Source organism: Lissotriton vulgaris, chromosome 6 (genome assembly GCF_964263255.1).
Source record: "Lissotriton vulgaris chromosome 6, aLisVul1.2, whole genome shotgun sequence".
Taxonomy (NCBI): Eukaryota; Metazoa; Chordata; class Amphibia; order Caudata; family Salamandridae; genus Lissotriton; species Lissotriton vulgaris.
Window position 1 is genome coordinate 1,872,059,584 of NC_141694.1, and position 21,506 is coordinate 1,872,081,089.

The following is a 21,506-nucleotide window of genomic DNA, read 5'->3' on the forward strand; positions in this document are numbered from 1 at the left end:
CTGCCCCAAGACTCTCTGTGCTACTACTATTAGACTGTGTGTAGCTAAGCTTGCCCTGTTGGCCACTCTTTAGTTAAGGTATTCTTTTGAATAAAGCCGTGATAGAATAGCTGTAGGCACTGGGTCCACTCCTGTCTTTTGCGTTGTCCTCTATAATCTCCAGTCTTTGTCAATTCCCACCAACAAAAATGCACAACCAGATGTTTGCCTACTAATTTTTGTTCAGTTAGTATACTTCTACTACTGTTGTGGTTATTATTCTCTGTACATACACATACAGAACTATGCACAAGAAATTAGGATGTTGTTGATGTTGGTGATAGGGAGGTTGGACCTTACACCCTGGTCACAGAACTCAGTCAGAACAACCCATAATCCAATGACCGTCTAGTCTACCTACCTAAGTGTCTCGGTCATAGTCATTTGTCCCACTCCCGACCCCCACACGAAGATAGTTAGATATACCCAATGATGTTATTACACAACCCAGGCCAGAACAGAAGAAGAAGAAGAAGACCCTTTCGCTCACTCACTCGTTTCAGTCCACAACACCCAGACACTGAAAATATACCACAGAGTCTACGTGCAAGTTCAAAAACTTTATTTTTTTTAATAACAAGCTTTGTATTGTTGTAACTTGTAAGTATTTCCATGAAAAACATCCTGCTCCACCATGCAAAATGAAGATTAAATACTGTACATTTTGTACATCTAGTGCACGATAGAGAAATGTGTGAATTGTGGGAGACCTCTCACCGTAGAACGTATACTGTAAGTGGTTACACATGAATCTTTCGAAAGCTCTGCAAATCCCTTGTTTCGTAGAAGGCAATCTTCTCTTCTCATCTGCCTATGAGAAACACGGTGCACGTTAGACAGTGAATAAAACTATGCCCGTTTTTAGCAGTCATGGCAAAAAGTGCAACATTACATTATGGATAAGCAACAGGGACTAACAATACTGGTTTGTCAATTGTATGCGACACTCATGTGGCCTCAATGGTGTCTTTCTTACTGTGCAACAAGCTGCGAGGTAACATGGGCAAAGCAGTAGACACAGATCTAAAAATGGATATATGGCTCAGGCTAACTTTCCAAAGACTAGAGTAGGAGTAGATTAGATGACCCTAGGGACCATCTAATAAATGAAAACTAAACTCTGTCTAATGTGACTGCTGTACATTAGGACGCAATTTGGATTAGTTACACTGTCACAACGATTCATGTTGTACGTAACTGTTTTTTCAATCTTCCTTCCTGGTTAAAAAAGTACAACTAGTAAAATAGGGGGAGGTGTGCAGGCATCTAAAAAGGTGTACTTGCTTTTATAGGTGCACAATCAATACTTACCACCAGTGCCGACGGGGCCAGCGGCGAAGAGATTGCCATCCAGGAGGGGAAAGAGGATGCGGCACCTGCAGGAGCATCAGTGGGGGAGGAAAGTTCAGCGGTGGGCGGTGGTAAGTTATATTCATTACTTATTTGCATTACTAGGTGGATGGGGGATATTTTTTTCCTCACTGTGCTATGAGACTTATTAAGAAAGTATGCATTTGAAGTTGTACTGGACAATATACAATGGTTGAAGAAGACACCCTTTGTAGCATTACCAGTTTTAGTTGAGTAAACAAGGCCTCTTCCATCAGATTCTAACTCAGCTGTGAACCTTATGGAGAAGACTAAAAATCAGATCAGATGACCTTGAGGCATGTGTTGAACAAAAAGGGAAAGAAGTGAACTAGGGTGGAAGGAGGAAGGGAGGACTAAGAGATGTAATAATAAGACTAACTACCATAGAAGGATACTTTGGAAGGTTCATTCACATGGCTGATATGAATCGGATGCATGGGTTGTTAAAGGATAGGTAGAACTGTAAGGTTAAAGAAAATGCAGGCCTGGTTGGGCAAAAGAATATGGGTGCATGGATACAGTGGATAGCAAGAATCATGAGCGGAGCTTGTGTCAATGAAACCCAAGGCAAGGAAGGAGTGGAGACATGGGTGGTTGGTTTGCTGGTGAAAGTGAAACCAGCTAAGCCGATAATAAAGAATGATAGACATTTACTTTTAATGGGTGGATGCCGCCTAAATGTATTTGTATTCATCATAGGTGAAGACTGTCACTGGAAGCAGAGTCTTACTTTGAAAAAATAAAAGGAGATACAAAAAAGACGTTTGTTCTTATGTGTACTCAAGCCCACCCAGTACTAGGGCAAGTATAATGTCGGAAAAACTTCAACAAATGCTACAGGCAGGGGAAGCAGGAGGACAGATTAGATAGATACTAAAAGTTGACACCAATTGTATGGACTGCACTTGATAGTGCTACAATGCCACTATGTACTGTTGAATTCATTATGAAGAGTTTGCTACAATTCTGTTTCTTTTTTTATAGATACTCATACTCCTTCCTCAAAACTATCATGGAAGGAGTTGGCAGCCAGGACCCAGCAAAGGAAACTGCAGGCCATTGTGGAGGAGTACCGCAAGCTGGTGGCTGTGGCTGAGGAGGAGGAGGTAGAGGCGGCGGCAGCAGCTGCTGCCTCTTCCAATGCGTCTGGCCCCAGCAAGGCTCCACCTGCAGGAGTACGGCGCCGCGGCCAGGCATCCGCTCACCGCCGCCATTTAACATCTGCCACCCCCACACACAATGGATGCAAATGTAGGTGCCGTGCATTTCGACAAAAACTTCTCCTCCGGATGGCCAAGCTGAAGGACCAATTAGAGGAGCGGGTAAAGATCATTGTGAACAAACACCTTAAAGCCCGCCAACTGTAATGGACCCGGACCCTGTTGATTTGCCCTTTTTTTAATACTTTGGTGGGTGGGAATTGGGTGTTGGGGTTATTTTTGTGGGACATTCTTTGGACTTAGACTATGGTTGGGGTTAGGGCGGGGATAGGGGTGGGATAGGAGGATATTTTTATACATGAATAAATGTTATTTATTTTCAACTTACACAGATATGATGTGATGTTATTTTGTGGTGGGGTTACTGTTGTACGTCACAAGGTTTACTCTAGATGCAGGGCAGCGGCCAGTGTTTGATTGAAATACTTTATTAACTGACCACATGTGTAACATGCAAACAGATAGATGCTGTGCCCCTCACTCAAAGTAACATTTGTCCTATTAGTACTACCAGCCTCTCCTCCATTATACCTCCCAACAAACTGCTCTTCTTACCTGTGATTGATGATGATTACATTTGGCACCGCAAGGGCTGCATGGTTTCCCAAGACAATGGAGAATATGCCGAGGTTGTGTGACAGTAGTCGAGTAGACTCCTAGACACTGGCACTAGCATTGGAAAACAAAAACAAAGAGACAGTCATTTGCCTGAGAAAGAATGTGAGAGAAGTAGACAATTACAGTACATAATACGGACCAAAAAAACAAACAATATTGCAACTGCTAAACAAACTCAAAGAAATCAATGGTGTCGGGGACTGAAAAAGTAGAAGATAACTGTAGTTGTGTTGGAGTCATTAAAACACAATACAAATTGTAAACGTACATGCTCTAAAATTAAATTCAAACAATGCCAGCAATGATTAACATTTATTCGTTGGGTCACTTTCGGAAATTAATTGCCTTGTACACTATTACATAAAGTGAGCTTGGGTGGGCAAGCAGAAGAAAATCCTCGCCCTGCCTCATTGACATTTGATTTTATTATTGTTGGTTTCACCACATCTGCCCCAGCAAGCGTGTGATCAATTGTTGGTGTATATATTTAATGTAGTAACATCACATCTCAATATAAAACCACACATCCCGGGGGAAGAGGGTTAGGGTTTGATGAATGGATGGGAACGGGGGTTTGGGGAAAGGTTTGACAAAGAAAAATAGTAAGCATGGAGACAACAAGCAAAACAATGAAGACGATGATTGCTGATCCACAATTCCCCAATAACTGTAAAGTCAATTAAGAACAACGAAATGGATGCATGATGAAGGTTTTATTAAATGGATGGTTAATAAGAAGTGGTAATTACTTAACTACTTCTACACAATTCAAAGGAAGTACTTCTTATGATATGAATGATATGACTTTTGCCTAGGCTGTATGCCCTCTGAGAAACCGCAATACCTGTTGTAGCGGGCTGAAAGCTAGCAAACAAAATTGAGATACTTTAAGTGAACAATCAATTATCAAACACAAGCATAACATAAATGAAGAGGAAAAAGGAATCAAAGAAAAATATGAAAATGATACTAAAGTTAATGTATTATCCAGGGCCAAATGTGTAGTTGTATCTCGTCATTCCATGGACACTGTTGTGACTGATTGATTGATTATATCATTCTTGGGCATCTCTGGCAGAATGATGATGATGAGGAGGATTGGTAAGGTAAGTGTGAGTTGTTGCTCCACGTATAATAAAGTTGCGCTGGGTGAAAGGCCGGCCTGTAAGTGTTGATGAAAGAAGAAATGGGGTATTTCAAAATAAGTTAACAGAATGAAAACATAGAAATCAATTACGGTGTAGTGCGAAAAAGACAAGACTCGTGAGCGAGAACATTTTCAGACTAAGGCTAATTGGATACATTGATTAACTCTACTCTTCTAGTTGCACAGCAGTCATCAGAAAGAACAACAAGATAGGAGCCAGCACAGAACAGTTACAGGGCCACACCACAACACCGGGACGTGAGTCTGTGGCCCATACTCCATTTACCTACATTTTTCAGAGTTTCAGACAAAAGGCATATACATCAACCTAGTATTTCCAAAACAAGTGATTAATGTATTTGTAAATCAATGCGCCAATGTCAATCATACCACTATTCCATTCCACCACTGCACACACATGTAGCCTAGGTCTGCTGTGCTTCTTCTTGATTGGTTGTGTTTTTACCTTGTATTCCACTTCCTGAACATATTCCATCATTCATCTCTGATCAAACTGACTGACAGCGTGCAAAGATGGTATGGTGGTCATCATCATCATCATCATCATCCAGTGTGGCACGTGTACGTGTTCTCCAACTGACCAAAAACAGCAACTAAGTATGTATTGACTGACTACGATTAAGTCCAGACTGCACCTGCAGTAGTAGGAGTACAATTGGATACATATTATTAAACAACATGGAAACATTGACCATCACTCGAGACACAAGCACTTTGAAACTACCAGTATACTTCAACTTCATGCACATTTGCTCTGAGTCAGCAAGCAGCCAATGCAATGTATGGCATCATTTATTTCATATACCTGTCTTTCCCTTCTTTGTGACTGTCAGATCACAGATGGAGCAGAGCCTTCTGAAAGTGATGACAAGTTTACTTTAATTTTGGGGCCCTGTTCAAGTTCTGACATTGAAGAGTTGTGTATGCCTGCAGACAGAGGTGTAGCCTTAAGACAGTGATGCTTTTCAGATTGGAAACAAAACAGAAGATGGCTGTAGTCACGTACGTTTCAATTGTTATGGAGGGACTGTTAGAGGCTACATTATTGCACTATTGTCCATCTCCATCCAAAGTATGGCAAAATGGAAATGTATTTAGGGTGAGTCAGGAAGATGGAGCAGGACTCTGATGAGTGGAGTGCACAGTAAATGCTCAGATGTGCAACTCCAATAGGTAATTAAAAGAGAAAGGAAGATGGAGTTGGTTTTCAAGTTTGAGTCAGAAAGACAGATACACAGAAATAACTAAGGAAGGGAGAAATAAAGGAAGGGAGAATGTAACAATTTCCAAGCCTAGTTGTCAGGGAAGAGAAGCTCGTCCTTAAACCCTGGTGGTTCTTCTGACAGAAGTAGGTCCTGTAACCCAATACTTATTTCTTCCGACTCGCTCTCCTCTTCCAGCTCTGATTCACGGACTTTGTAGTCTGGTGGTATCAAATGCTGGTTCATTTTTATCATGGTTAACCTCTCCACGCTTTTGGGCGAGAGACTGGTCCTTCTCACAGTCATAATGGCACCAGCAGCACTGAACACACGCTCGGAAGAGACACTTGCAACAGGGCAAGCTAGATACATTATCGCCAGCCTGCTGTGCAGTGGCCATTGGCTTCTTGTCCTATACCAATACACCAATGGGCTTTGCTCCATGAACACCTCTGTTGTGTCATCCAGATAGGCCTGGACCATCCGCTCAATGTTCATTGGTGCTCTGGTTTGCTCGTCCTCTTTTTGCTTTGAGACAGCAACGGACTTCCCCATCCCTTTCTGTAGAAACCAAGCAGCTATTTTTTTGCTTGTGTCTGATGAATCAGATCCTGTTGGTGTGGTTGGTGTTATTGTTTGTGTTGGTGACTGCTGGGAAGCAAACGCACTGCTCGCATGCTGTGAAGAAGAACTTGACTCTGTAGGATGCTCAGTAGTACTTCCACTGTCCTGGGCTGGCACTGGCAGGCCTCTAATTGAGAGCCGTTCGTTTTCTAAATCAGTGGCTTCCTTGGCTATTACAGTTTTGTACTTGGAAACATCCTCTTCTGAAAAAGGAATTACTGCATTACTGTTCACAAATAATTTGTACCGTGGATCCTAAATTGTGGCAGTAATGTAATGTTCATATGACAAAATCTTATTTTGAATCCTTGTATTCTGAGATGAGCGGCTTGCTAAGGACTTCGCAAAATTACATGCTTCACGTTTTCCCACACCTTCCTACGTTTTAGACACCTCCTTCAGCTCTTGCTCAAGCATGTACAACAATGGGATTGCTTGGCTCATAGTACAGTCCCCTCTGCTGACTCCACGTGTGAAGACCTCAAAAGGAAGTAGCAACTCAGTCAGGCATTTAATGAGGTCCCATTGCCACATCTCAATGGTCATGGCTTTAACAGCATTATCCCCTGCGTGTTGGTACCTCCTGAATGAGTGCTTTGACTGGCATGTTACACTCACATTGAATGACCCGTAGCTGCTTCCGGGCTTTAAAAGAATGATTGAAATGCGTGCAGATTCTTCTGCAAATGGTCAGTAAGTTGCTGACTTTGCTTTCACTTTTCAGAAAGTCTTGAACCACAATGTTAATGTTGTGTGCCAAACACGGGACCCTGAAATAGCCGCCATCTTCCATGGCCTTAACTACATTACTGCCATTGTCGGTGGCAACAAAACCAATATTGAGGCCTCTTGGTTGCAGCCATTCAAAGACCTTGCTGTTGAACTCATCCAAAATGTTTGCAGCAGTATGCGATTCCTCCATAGCAAACATGGCTACAGTTGCATGTTTGCGAGTATCATTACAAATCTCAGTAGTGTCAATGCCTGTAGATATCTTGCCTCTAACACCTGAAAAAGAGATCCAGTGTGCAGTGATGCACATGTAATCTGTGGCTTGGCTACTGCTCCACATGTCTGTTGTCAGGTGGATACTATGCACAGCACTCTGCTGCAAGGCTTTTCCAAGCAATTCCAGCACGTCGTGGTGTAGTGCTGGAACAGCAACTCTGGCAAAATAGTAGCGGCTGGGAACATTCCATTTTGGGCAGAGGGTTGACACAAATTCCAGGAAACCCATCCCTTCAACAAAAGAAAAAGGGAGAAGGTCCAGAGCTAACATTTTAGCAAGCTTAGCATTGTACAAACGTGCTATTGGGTGGTTGCGCTCGTACTTTCCCTCCTGCCTAAACATGGTAAGAATGGTACACTGCTTGGTATTTCTTTCAGATATGCCCGATGCAGTACTTCGTGTCGCAGACTTCGCACCCGTACTCCTTGGTGTCTCCGGGTTACTCTTACTCTGGTGCCACAGAGATGTTGCTGATCCGGAGGATCTGGGTTCTACCACTGCAGTGCTTGGGAGTGGGACAGGGGTACTTACTAGTGTACCACTACCAGATAGAATGCCTCCCTCTTCATCCTGTCCGGTTACCCGTGGACCTTCTACTGCTTCCCCACCAACATTAATGGTTCCAGCTTTTATTATTATTATTATTATTATTATTATTATTATTGGGTTTTGTAAAGCGCGTAGTCACCCGTAAGTATCCCAGCGCTCAGCTCCGATCATATATCAGATCCGATTATGATACGTAGGTGGTCCTCCCACTGGATTGGGTGGTGTTTTTTCATATGGGTCATTTGGCCTCAGGTACCATAGTTTGTGCCAAGCTTACCACGACTAACAGAGGAATGACAAATGGAGCATATAGCAATGTTGTCCTCATTTGCGTTAACTGTAAAGAAGCCCCACACTGGGGAGCTTAACTTTTGTCTCCTGCTAGAAGTGCCACTTCCAATGCCGGATGAACTGGAGGTTGTGTGGTGAACTGCACTATGTGGCTGCGCAGTAGTACCACTACCTCCTTCTGCTGAGGTGGAACTTGTGCTGGATGTAGGACGCTGCCGGCTTTGTGCAAATGTAAAAATGGTAGCTAGAGGTAGTTTTGGTGTGGCCTGTGTTGGTGGTATGCATGCTACTACATCCCTAGTTGCAGCCATTCTTGATAGGGTTAAAATGTTGGTCTCCATGTCCTCAGGGCCAGGAGTAATGCTTGTGATGACTGGGTCTGACTCATCATCACCATCATTATCATTATCCGGCTGCTGAACATCGCACTCCATAAGTGGTAGGCTTCCTGGAACCTTCTTTCCCTGGCCTGGTCTTCTCGGGATGTCTCTCCCTCTCATGCTCAGATCGTTCTGGCTCCCAAGTTAAGTCAAGATCATCAGAAGGGATGCTTGGCGAAGAACTCAATGGACTAACCCTCCTTTTCCTTGGTGGGGATTTGGAAACCAATAGATCTCCTGCATGATGTGCTGCCTCTTCTTGCTCTGCATCAGGCTCAATTTCCTGAACTGCCCCGACTTCGGGAGGAACAACAACTACTATTGTCAGTGGTGGTTCTTGAACATCTATTGCAGGCGGTGGTTGTGGTAGTTGTTTTTGTTGAACATCTAATATTGCGGGCGGTGGTTGTGGAACAACTACTATTACAGGTGGTGCTTGTGGTTGTTCTTTTCGTTGAGCATCTACTATTGCGGGCGGTGGTTGTTGAACATCTACTATTGCGGGCGCAGGTTGTTGTTCACCACTTTTCTGCTGTGTTCCCTCTTGCGTGGAATGTGTACTACTTTGAGATTGAGATAAGTTCAGGTCATGCTCAGTATCACTGCTTTCCACCATTAGGCTGGCTACCTCTTCCCCACTCATCTGCTTGGGCCTGGGTTGGTGGCTTGGGCCCACTGATGCAGAGGTGCTGGCCCCAGCTTGGACCCCGGTCACTGCTGCTGCAGGCGTACTTTTTTTTCTCCCAAAAAAGGTTTTCGGGTCAACTCCAGACTTAAGTGTCACTTCCTTCTTCTGCTCTTCCTTCTTCTCAGCAGCTTTCTTGGTCTTGGGGGACCTGGTAACTGCTTTCTTTGGGCCCATCTTCTTCAGATGTCAGCAGCAGCACTCAGTTGCACAAGTTGCTGAGAATGATGTCTGGTCAGGTTAGTCACTCACACCACACGTGACGTAGTACAGAAGGACGTCCGTCTGGCAGTAGAACAGGCGATGAATGATGACAGACACCTCCTCTTCAGTCTTTTGTGCACCTACAAGCAAAGAAGGCAGAACAACATCAGTCGAATATGGATTTATTTTAGCTTTAATTACTACTAGAAGTATTAGTACTAGGCATGGGCGAATTTTGCGAATTCGCAATTCGCGAATTTTGCGAATTTGCGAATTTGTGATCCGCAAAATCCACGAATTTGCAGATTCGCGGATTTTGAGGATTGTGTGGGGAATGGCCGGGCGGGAAAACGGTGCACACCACTAGTGTGTGGGGAGCGGCCAAACGGACGGGGCTTATATGCGAGTTTCACATGCCTCTTGTGTGTATAAAAGGACAGGCACAGATCAGAGAAGCTGATGGTCACAGGAACTGCACAGGGATGGAGCTCGTGGAAGTCAATTATGCAAAGGCCTCCATCAAGCATCATAGCTAATTTTCGATGATAGATATGGGGAGAGCGCACACCTACCCAGCCTCGACAAAACACACATTTTTGGGGGGGCTGATTAACTTTGCCATCACACCAAAGAGCGCCGGGGTCCCTCGAGTGAGCTGTCCATCAAGTGGGTAAAGGGCGCGAAGACGGTGCACACACCACTAGTGTGTGGGGAGGGGCCAAACGGACGGGGATTATATGCGAGTTCACATGCCTCTTGTGTGTATAAAAGGACAGACACGGATGAGAAAAGCTCGTGGTCACAGGAACTGCACAGGGATGGAGCTCGTGGAAGTCAATTATGCAAAGGACTCCATCAAGCATCATAGCTAATTTTCGAGGATAGATATGGGGAGAGCGCACACCTACCCAGCCTCGACAAAACACACATTTTTGGAGGGGCTGATTAACTTTGCCATCACACCAAAGAGCGCCGGGGTCCCTCGAGTGAGCCGTCCATCAAGTGAGTAAAAGGCGTGAAGACGGTGCACACACCACTAGTGTGTGGGGAGGGGCCAAACGGACGGGGCTTATATGCAAGTTCACATGCCTCTTGTATGTATAAAATGACAGGCCCGGATCAGAAAAGCTCGTGGTCACAGGAACTGCACAGGGATGGAGCTCGTGGAAGTCAATTATGCAAAGGCCTCCATCAAGCATCACAGCTAATTTTCGAGTAAGGATATGGGGAGAGCGCACACCTACCCAGCCTCGACAAAACACACATTTTTGGAGCGGCTGATTAACTTTGCCATCACACCAAAGAGCGCCGGGGTCCCTCGAGTGAGCTGTCCATCAAGTGAGTAAAGGGCGCAAAGACGGTGCACACACCACTAGTGTGTGGGGAGGGGCCAAACGGACGGGGCTTATATGCGAGTTCACATGCCTCTTGTGTGTATAAAAGGACAGGCACGGATCAGAGAAGCTCGTGGTCACAGGAACTGCACAGGGTTTGAGCTAGTGAAAGTCAATTATGCAAAGGCCTCCATCAAGCATCATAGCTAATTTTCGACGATAGATATGGGGAGAGCGCACACCCACCCAACCTCGACAAAACACACATTTTTGGGGGGGCTGATTAACTTTGCCATCACACCAAAGAGCGCCGGGGTCCCTCGAGTGAGCTGTCCATCAAGTGGGTAAAGGGCGCGAAGACGGTGCACACACCACTAGTGTGTGGGGAGGGGCCAAACGGACGGGGCTTATATGCGAGTTCACATGCCTCTTGTGTGTATAAAAGGACAGACATGGATCAGAAAAGCTCGTGGTCACAGGAACTGCACAGGGATGGAGCTCATGGAAGTCAATTATGCAAAGGCCACCATCAAGCATCATAGCTAATTTTCGAGGATAGATATGGGGAGAGCGCACACCTACCCAGCCTCGACAAAACACACATTTTTGGAGGTGCTGATTAACTTTGCCATCACACCAAAGAGCGCCGGGGTCCCTCGAGTGAGCTGTCCATCAAGTGAGTAAAGGGCGTGAAGACGGTGCACACACCACTAGTGTGTGGGGAGGGGCCAAACGGACGGGGCTTATATGCGAGTTCACATGCCTCTTGTATGTATAAAATGACAGGCCCGGATCAGAAAAGCTCGTGGTCAGAGGAACTGCACAGGGATGGAGCTCGTGGAAGTCAATTATGCAAAGGCCTCCATCAAGCATCACAGCTAATTTTCGAGGATAGATATCGGGAGAGCGCACACCTACCCAGCCTCGACAAAACACACATTTTTGGGGAGGCTGATTAACTTTGCCATCACACCAAAGAGCGCCGGGGTCCCTCGAGTGAGCTGTCGATCAAGTGAGTAAAGGGCCCGAAGACGGTGCACACATCACTAGTGTGTGGGGAGGGGCCAAACGGACGGGGCTTATATGCGAGTTCACATGCCTCTTGTGTGTATAAAAGGACAGGCACGGATCAGAGAACCTCGTGGTCACAGGAACTGCACAGGGATTGAGCTAGTGAAAGTCAATTATGCAAAGGCCTCCATCAAGCATCATAGCTAATTTTCGACGATAGATATGGGGAGAACCCACACCTACCCAGCCTCGACAAAGAAAACACACATCATCCTAACTAACTATTTTAGGATGGCACTGGCAAGCTGCCAGCGCCATCCTAAAATAGTTACTAAATAAGCTTCATCAGGAGGCACTAATAGATAAAATAAAGCAGGTGCTCGAGCACCTGCTTTATTTTATCTATTAGTGCTTCCTGTTGAAGCTAACTTAGTAACTATTTTAGGATGGCACTTGCAGCTTGCCGGCGCCATCCTAAAATAGTTAAAAGTTCAACAGTTGAACTTTTGCCCCCGAAATCCGCCGCTCGCGGATCTCGCGGATTTTCAGTAAATTCGCTGGAGTTCGCGGATCGCGAATTTACCGAAAATCCGCGAAATCCGCGAGTGGAGCGGATTTTCCGCTCATGCCTAATTAGTACATCCAGTAAGAGTAAGAATAGCAAAGAATTAAAATGCAAATGTAGTGGAAGTGGAACTTGTTTATCCATAACTTGTGCATCATGGATGCAGCATCAGTGACCTGCAGCAGATAGCAATGGGGATGTGAACAGTAGTAAGCCAACAGGAACAATGGCAAGACACAGGCCAATTTGTCAAAAACAAAACGGCACACTACTACTACCACCACAGCTCCACATGGGCACTCATCACAGGTACATGGGTAAAGGGCAAAGGCCAGAAAAAAATAAACTCAACCAGGCTATATCCCTCCCTAAATGGCCAAAAAAAGGAGGATACATACATCACAGCTTAAAGGCAAAAAAGAAAATCCCCATGGCTACAAGGTTTGAAAGTTACACAACAACACAAACAACAAAGGCATTTGGAGTTTTCCCCCAAACAGTTAACTACACCCCAAACACCACATTTGAAAATTCAATGCATTGCCACCCATGCCCTAAATGATGTTAAATTCAACAGACAAAATGGAAACCGCTACATCAAGCATCCCCGCTGACTATCTCTGGGACTCTAGGCCTACTGGCAGCAAAAAATCACACAACTTTGTAGGCCTGCGGCAACCAGGATGGAAGGTCACACAAAATGGACGCCCCCACATGGCCTGGCCCGTGCCACCCCCAAAAACATGAAAAGAAAGAGAAGACAGACAATACATTCCTATGGCAAAAGGACAATGCTTGGCTTGACAAAATGGCTGCCACCAAGCCGCCCACATGGTCAGGCCACCGTCTAACAACAAGGTACATAGAGGACAGAAACTGTAAGTGGTCCATGCTCCAAAAACTACAAGCAAATGACAACCTGAGGAGTTTCTATTAGCAAAATGAACAGCATCTACATTTTTGGGAACGTTTTAGGCAACTCGAGAGAAATTGCTCGCAAGAATGCAAATTCGGCGTGTTCGGCGGTGCGAACTGTATAAAACGTCATGATCGCGTGCCCGAGCATGCACATTGAGCGCGCGAAGAAGACAAAAACTGTAAGGTCGCGTTGTAGCACTGTGCAAACATACCAAAACAGTACAGGCCTCCGCCAATAATAATATTTAGGAAAGATTAAGAAGCACAGAAAACTGTAGTTAGAAAAAAAAAACATTTATACAGTACACCAATTCTCAATTCTCAAACTTACTTGTGAAAGAAAAGTTCAAATCCAAAATTCCTCAATAAATCCGATTAAATGCTATGATGCAGCAGACAAACACAAAGAGTGATCCTTCCAGCTCCAATTCCAAATGAAAGGGAACACCATATGGACAAAGCACTGGGAGGAGCCTGGTGGACAGGAACAGGAAGTTGGAGACTCAGGGGCACTTCCTTTCTCTTGAAAAAAAGAGTAGAAACAAAAAGAGGACTCCTAGCCCAAAAAAATACAGCCAAATCACAATCTGAGGGGTTAAATGAACATTTTAGAGAAAATTTTAACATGCTCGAGAGATATTCTGTGCCAGATTGCAGTTTCTGTGTGTTCGGAAACGCGATCTTACCTACATAATTCTGTAGGGAAGATTGCGCGTCCTAATGACGTGTTCGCGCGTCCGAATGACGTTATTGCGTACTCACAGTTGGGTTGGATTGTGCTGCCGGATTCCAAACATCGTAGCGAAGGCGACCGGGAGAGAAAAGCGAGAAAGCGAACGCAGAACCACGGTAAGTCATTACCGCGCACGCGAGAATGCTATTGAGCGCGCGAGGAAGAAAAACTACTACCCTACGCTGTAGATTGTGAAGTAGGCGACAGCTTCACGCTCTCCGCGAAGTGCAAAGTTGCCGAAACTTCGCAAACCCTGCGAACGGAGCGTAGTTCTCCACCCAGGCTTACATTTCTCTATACTTTACCAACAAGATAGACATGATTTATGATAAAATCATTAACACGAGTCTCTCCACGAGCTGCCCCTTGTTGCCATCTCAGAAGAGTAGGGCCGCTAATTTCATCTGGCTCACTGAGTTTCCTGCTGCCTCCCTGGGTGAGGTGGAGGCCCTTATTGGTCAAATCAAGAGTGGATCTCCATCAGATCTTATTCCTACAAGAGTTGTGACATCTTTAGGCAAGTCACTCGATCCTATGAAACAGTCCCTTGTCAACCTTTCCCTTTCCGAGGGTCGGGTACCACAAGAGTGGAAGATGGCTCAGGTGAGACCCATTCGTAAGAACTCCACCATCCCTTGGACAGAATTGTCCAACCTTCGACCCATATCTCTCCTCCCGTACCTGAGCAAATTAACTGAAAAGCACGTCAACATCCATCTGTCGAGCTTTCTCGAGGGAACAGGAGGCCTGTATTATTCCTAGTCTGGTTTCAGGCCTAACTATAGCACCGAATCAGCACTCCTCTCGGTGACAGATGACATCCGAATGTCACAGGATATGGGGAACTCAATGATTTTGGTGCTACTGGATCTTTCAGCAGCGTTTGATACGATATCACATGACATTCTCCTCAACCGTTTGGAAGAGGTGGGGCTTGAGGGTTCGGCGCTGTCCTGGATGATGAGTTTTCTATGGGGTCGTACACAGTGCGTTAGTATGGGCTCTTTTCAATCCGCATCTGTAGAGCTTACAAAGGGGGTGCTACAGGGCTCATGCTTGAGCCCTACACTCTTTAACATCTATGTGGCCCCCCTGGCCAGCCTTATGAGATCATACGGATTCATTCCAGTGTCATACGCTGATGACACTCAGCTCCTCTTCCCATTTAAGTCACTTATCTCGGTGGTTAAACCGTCCTTTTCAGAAGGCATGAAGGCGGTCTCGCAATGGATGACCTCAAATTTCCTACAATGCAATGTGGGAAAGAAGGAGGTAATGCTCTTTGGGAATGCCAGACTGCTGTGGACGCCGACTGGTGGCCCATAGATCTAGGCCCTGTCCCCAGCCCTAAGCAGGTGGTGAGAAACCTGGGTTTTCAGATAGACCAAGGTCTCTCTCTAAAAGAACACGTAAACCAAACAGCTGGGTCCTGTTTCCATGTAATAGGGCTATTCCGAAGAGTGTTTCCCCTTCTACCAGATACAACCAGGAAAACCCTTGTTCAGTCTTTGGTGCTCAGCCGCCTGGATTATTGTAACGGACTATTAATTTCAGAAAATGATAGCTTAATTAGTAGGTTCCAGGTGGTACAAAATACTGCCGCAAGGCTAGTTTTAAATGCTTCACCTAGATCTCCATCACGCCCTTTGCTGGAAAAACTCCATTGGTTGCCGATCCGTCAACGGATGAAATTCAAGACCTGCTGTATTGTCCATAAGGGCATACACGGCCTGGGCCCTGCGTATCTGGCGGATAAGTTTGTCCCTTACAACCCAGTACGTACCCTCCATTCCAGTAATCAGCCCCTTCTTCAAATCCCAACCGTCAGAAGGGCGAGACAGGGTGGAAAGGCACTTTCCTATCTTGGACCATGCCTCTGGAATAAACTTCCCGAGTCCCTCAGGCATTGTACGGACCATCTGGTTTTTAGGAAACTGTTAAAGACTTTTTTGTTCCAATTCTAACACCTCCCTTAGATATTTAGTTTTTTCACTCTTGGTCTGTCTTTTGCAAGGGCGCAGATATACTCCTTTGGGAGTCGATTCTAGCACGGTACAAACCCATAAATAAATAAATAGCAAAGATGACTGGCAGGTAGATTTAAAAGACATAATATTCCACTGGAAATATGGTTGCATGAAGCAAGCATCCAAACATTTCGTACCTGTGCGTGAAAGACAAATAAGTACCATTTTTAGCTTGAGTTACAAGAGTAAGCAGGGAGCCAAGTTCTCCTGCTCAACCAACAGGTTCAGTCGCTTCCAATAAGATCTTTGTCTCATCACTGTTCCTCTTAAGCCAGTCTTTAGCAATCAAGTCTTGGATGGACACAAGGCACTGCCCCAGACATATTCTCACAATAGCTGCAATTTATCAGTGTGTTGGCATGCCCTGAAAGCAAAATACCTACCCTACCTCCCCCATGTCTTTACAAAGGTTAAAAAGTATAGGAGAGACACCAGGTCTCTGAAGCACTTGACAGTTACAGGGAATTTAGCAAGGAGGAAGGGATGACGCTTCCAAGCTCTGCCTACTGAGGAAAGATATAACACATTCATTTGCCCAGCTGCTTCCCCATGATATGCCCAATGGAAGACAGGACAGCCACAAGCTCATCAGGTCAGCTCAGTCCAAACCAGGTTTTATTTTACAAATCTGTGGCAAAGGGACGGAGGACAATGAAACAATAATACCCTCAACAATGTAGATTGAGGAAGGGTTGTTAAGTGAGGCTGATTATTAGCCTCACTTAACAGAGTGGGCTAAGGAACGGTGATGGATTAAACCCAGATCTTTTGACTGGGTGTGAGTGTTTGATTGGTTCAGATGCTCCGTCCATTACCACCCCCGTTTGTACCGCTTTTGGTCGCCATGAGTGTGGCAGGGTATGCTCAGACGTGAGTCCCTTGCTCACTTTGCCACTGGATTTAAGCAAGCCGGGCTGAAGACGGCTGGAATGCCAGAAACCGGTCCTGGGAAGCTTGTTTCCGGTCCAGGGAAGGCATGGCTTGGCAGTTCGGGCTGGACTGTTCCCATGAGGCACAGGGTCAGACTTATTTGCATAAGGCCATGTCTGAACTGGGGTGGCAGAGTGGGCTAAAGAAAGGTGATGGATTAAACCCAGATCTTTTGACTGGGTGTGAGTGTTTGATTAGTTCAGATGCTCTGTCCATCACGACCCCCTTTTGTACTGCTTTAGGCCGCCATAATTGTGGCAGGGTATGCTCAGACGTGAGTCCCTTGCTCACTTTGCCACTGGATTCAAGCAAGCCGGGCTGAAGACGGCTGAAATGCCAGAAACTGGTCCGCGGAAGCTTGTGTCCTGTCCAGGGAAGGCATGGCTTGGCAGTTCGGACTGGACTGTTCCCATGAGGCACAGGGTCAGACTGATTTGCATTAGGCCATGTCTGAACTGGAGTGGCAGAGTGGGCTAAAGAACAGTGATGGATTAAACCGAGATCTTTTGACTGGGTGTGAGTGTTTGATTAGTTCAGATGCTCTGTCCATCACGACCCCCTTTTGTACTGCTTTAGGCCGCCATAATTGTGGCAGGGTATGCTCAGACGTGAGTCCCTTGCTCACTTTGCCACTGGATTCAAGCAAGCCGGGCTGAAGATGGCTGGAATGCCAGAAACTGGTCCGCGGAAGCTTGTGTCCTGTCCAGGGAAGGCATGGCTTGGCAGTTCGGACTGGACTGTTCCCATGAGGCACAGGGCCAGACTGATTTGCATATAGCCATGTCTGAACTGGGGTGGCATAGTGGGCTAAAGAACGGTGATGGATTAAACCCAGATCTTTTGACTGGGTGTGAGTGTTTGATTGGTTCAGATGCTCCGTCCATTAGCACCCCCTTTTGTACCGCTTTTACCGCCATAAGTGTGGCAGGGTATGCTCAGACGTGAGTCCCTTGCTCACTTTGCCACTGGATTCAAGCAAGCCGGGCTGAAGACGGCTGGAATGCCAGAAACCGGTCCTCGGAAGCTTGTTTCCGGTCCAGGGAAGGCATGGCTTGGCAGTTCGGACTGGACTGTTCCCATGAGGCACAGGGTCAGACTGATTTGCATATAGCCATGTCTGATCTCAGGTGGCAGAGGGGGCTAAAGAACGGTGATGGATTAAACCCAGATCTTTTGACTGGGTGTGAGTGTTTGATTGGTTCAGATGCTCCGTTCATTACCACCCCCTTTTGTACCCCTTTCGCCGCCATTAGTGTGTGGCAGGGTATGCTCAGACGTGAGTGCCTTGCTCACTTTGCCACTGGATTCAAGCAAGCCGGCCTGAAGATGGCTGGAATGCCAGAAACCGGTCATCGGAAGCTTGTTTCCGGTCCAGTAAGGCATGGCTTGGCAGTTCGGGCTGGACTGTTCCAATGAGGCACAGGGTCAAACTGATTTGCATATAGCCATGTCTGAACTGGGGTGGCAGAGTGGGCTAAAGAACGGTGATGGATTAAACCCAGATCTTTTGACTGGGTGTGAGTGTTTGATTGGTTCAGATGCTTCGTCCATTACCACCCCCTTTTGTACCGAATATTATTCAAGCAACAGCCTTACCAACATCAATAACCATCATTGCCCCTAACATGCATGTACCTCCTAGATGAGGCCTAGACATGCTTATTTTCCGCTTCAGAGTTTGGGTGGTCTGGCAGGTCGAGTTGTGTTGTTCCTAGTGGAATACCACCAAGCCTGATTTGTTGGATAATATGTGGAGTAGAAGAGTGAATAAAAATAGGCCTGGATTGTAGACCAGTGTCATTATAAGTGTCTATGATTAATTAAAGTATTATTTTCTTCTCAGTTTCTGCTGCACTACTAGGGAGGTTCTGATTGGGCTGCAGGGTGAAGTAGCTCATCCTGGCCTGAATGCAACCTCTGGACCAGCACCCCATAGAATTATACTGCCACAGATGACATCAGATTGATGCTGTCTGTATCCCTCCAACCTGGTCCTTGAAGCAGTTTTTGGGAGCCTTATGAAATGGATGTGGTGTCCAGTAGCTACAAGTTATGTATGGAACCTGCTCGAAGTGACAATAACTCTTGAGCTTCTTCATAACAGCTTTCTCCTAAGCAACACAGAGGTCTCACTGTTCTCCATTGACAGAGGTTGCTTACCAACTTTGTTACCTACAAAGTTGTCACCATTACTCGCCCTACATTTTACAACCTTGGCAAGATTCCACAAATTCCCCCCTTCCACTTGGACTGCATTACCTTGATCCTTTCCATTTTGAGGGTCAGACTGATTTGCATATAGCCATGTCTGAACTGGGGTGGCAGAGTAAGCTAAAGGAACAGTGATGGATTAAACCCATATCTTTTGACTGGGTGTGAGTGTTTGATTGGTTCAGATGCTCCGTATATTACCACCCCCTTTTGTACCGCTTTTGGCCGCCATAAGTGTGGGGGGGGTATGCTCAGATGTGAGTCCCTTGCTCACTTTGTCACTGGATTTAAGCAAGCCGGGCTGAAGACGGCTGGAATGCCAGAAACCGGTCCTCGGAAGCTTGTTTATGGTCCAGGGAAGGCATGGCTTGGCAGTTCGGGCTGGACTTTTCCCATGAGGCACAGGGTCAGACGGATTTGCATATAGCCATGTATGAACTGGGGTGGCAGAGTGGGCTAAAGAACAGTGATGGATTAAACCTAGATCTTTTGACTGGGTGTGAGTGTTTGATTGGTTCAGGTGCTCTGTCCATTATGACCCCCTTTTGTACCGCTTTCGGCCGCCATAATTGTGGCAGGGTACGCTCAGACGTGAGTCCCTTGCTCACTTTGCCACTGGATTCAATCAGCCGGGCTGAAGACGGCTGGAATGCAGAAACCTGTCCGCGGAAGCTTGTTTCCGGTCTAGGGAAGGCATGGCTTGACAGTTCGGGCTGGACTGTTCCCATGAGGCACAGGGTCAGACTGATTTGCATATAGCCATGTCTGAACTGGGGTGGCATAGTGGGCTAAAGAACGGTGATGGATTAAACCCAGATCTTTTGACTGGGTGTGAGTGTTTGATTGGTTCAGATGCTCCGTCCATTACCACCCCCTTTTGTACAGCTTTTGGCCGCCATAAGTGTTGCAGGGTATGCTCAGACATGAGTCCCTTGCTCACTTTGCCACTGGATTCAAGCAAGCCGGGCTGAAGACCGCTGGACTGCCAGAAACCGGTCCTCGGAAGCTTGTTTCCGGTCCAGGGAAGGCATGGCTTGGCAGTTCGGGCTGGACTGTTCACATGAGGCACAGGGTCAGACTGATTTGCATATAGCCATGTCTGAACTGGGGTGGCAGAGTGGGCTATAGAACGGTGATGGATTAAACCCAGATCTTTTGACTGGGTGTGAGTGTTTGATTGGTTCAGATGCTCCGTCCATTACCACCCCCTTTTGTACCTCTTTTGGCCGCCATAAGTGTGGCAGGGTATGCTCAGGCGTGTCGCCCTTGCTCACTTTGACACTGGATTCAAGCAAGGCGGGCTGAAGACGGCTGGAATGCCAGAAACCGGCCCTCTGAAGCTTGTTTCCGGTCCAGGGAAGGAATGGCTTGGCAGTTCGGGCTGGACTGTTCCCATGAGGCACAGGGTCAGACTGATTTGCATATAGCCATTTCTGAACTGGGGTGGCAGAGTGGGCTAAAGAACGGTGATGGATTAAACCCAGATATTTTGACTGGGTGTGAGTGTTTGATTGGTTCAGATGCTCCGTCCATTACCACCCCCTTTTGTACGGCTTTTGGCGCCATAAGTGTGGCAGGGTATGCTCAGACGTGAGTCCCTTGCTCACTTTGCCACTGGATTCAAGCAAGCCGGGCTGAAGACGGCTGGAATGCCAGAAACTGGTCCTCTGAAGCTTGTTTCTGGTCCAGGGAAGGCATGGCTTGGCAGTTCGGGCTGGACTGTTCCCATGAGGCACAGGGTCAGACTAATTTGCATAAGGCCATGTCTGAACTGGGGTGGCAGAGTGGGCTAAAGAACGGTGATGGATTAAACCCAGATCTTTTGACTGGGTGTGAGTGTTTGATTGGTTCAGATGCTCGGTCCACTACCAACTCCTTTTGTACCGCTTTTGGCTGCCATTTGTGTGACAGGGTATGCTCAGACGTGAGGCCCTTGCTCACTTTGCCACTGGATTCAAGCAAGCCGGGCTGAAGACGGCTGGAATGCCAGAAACTGGTCCTCGGAAGCTTGTTTCCGGTCCAGGGAAAGCATGGCTTGGCAGTTCGGGCTGGACTGTTCCCATGAGGCACAGGGTCAGACTAATTTGCATATAGCCATGTCTGAACTGGGGTGGCAGAGTGGGCTAAAGAACGGTGATGGATTAAACCCAGATCTTTTGACTGGGTGTGAGTGTTTGATTGGTTCAGATGCTCCGTCCATTACCACCCCCTTTTGTACCGAATATTATTCAAGCGACAGCCTTACCAACATCAATAACCATCATTGCCCCTAATATGCATGTACCTCCTAGAAGAGGCCTAGACATGCCTATTTTCCGCTTCAGAGTTTGGGTGGTCTGGCTGGTCGAGCTTTGTTGTTCATAGTGGAATACCACCAAGCCTGGTTTGTTGGATAATATGTGGAGTAGAAGAGTGAA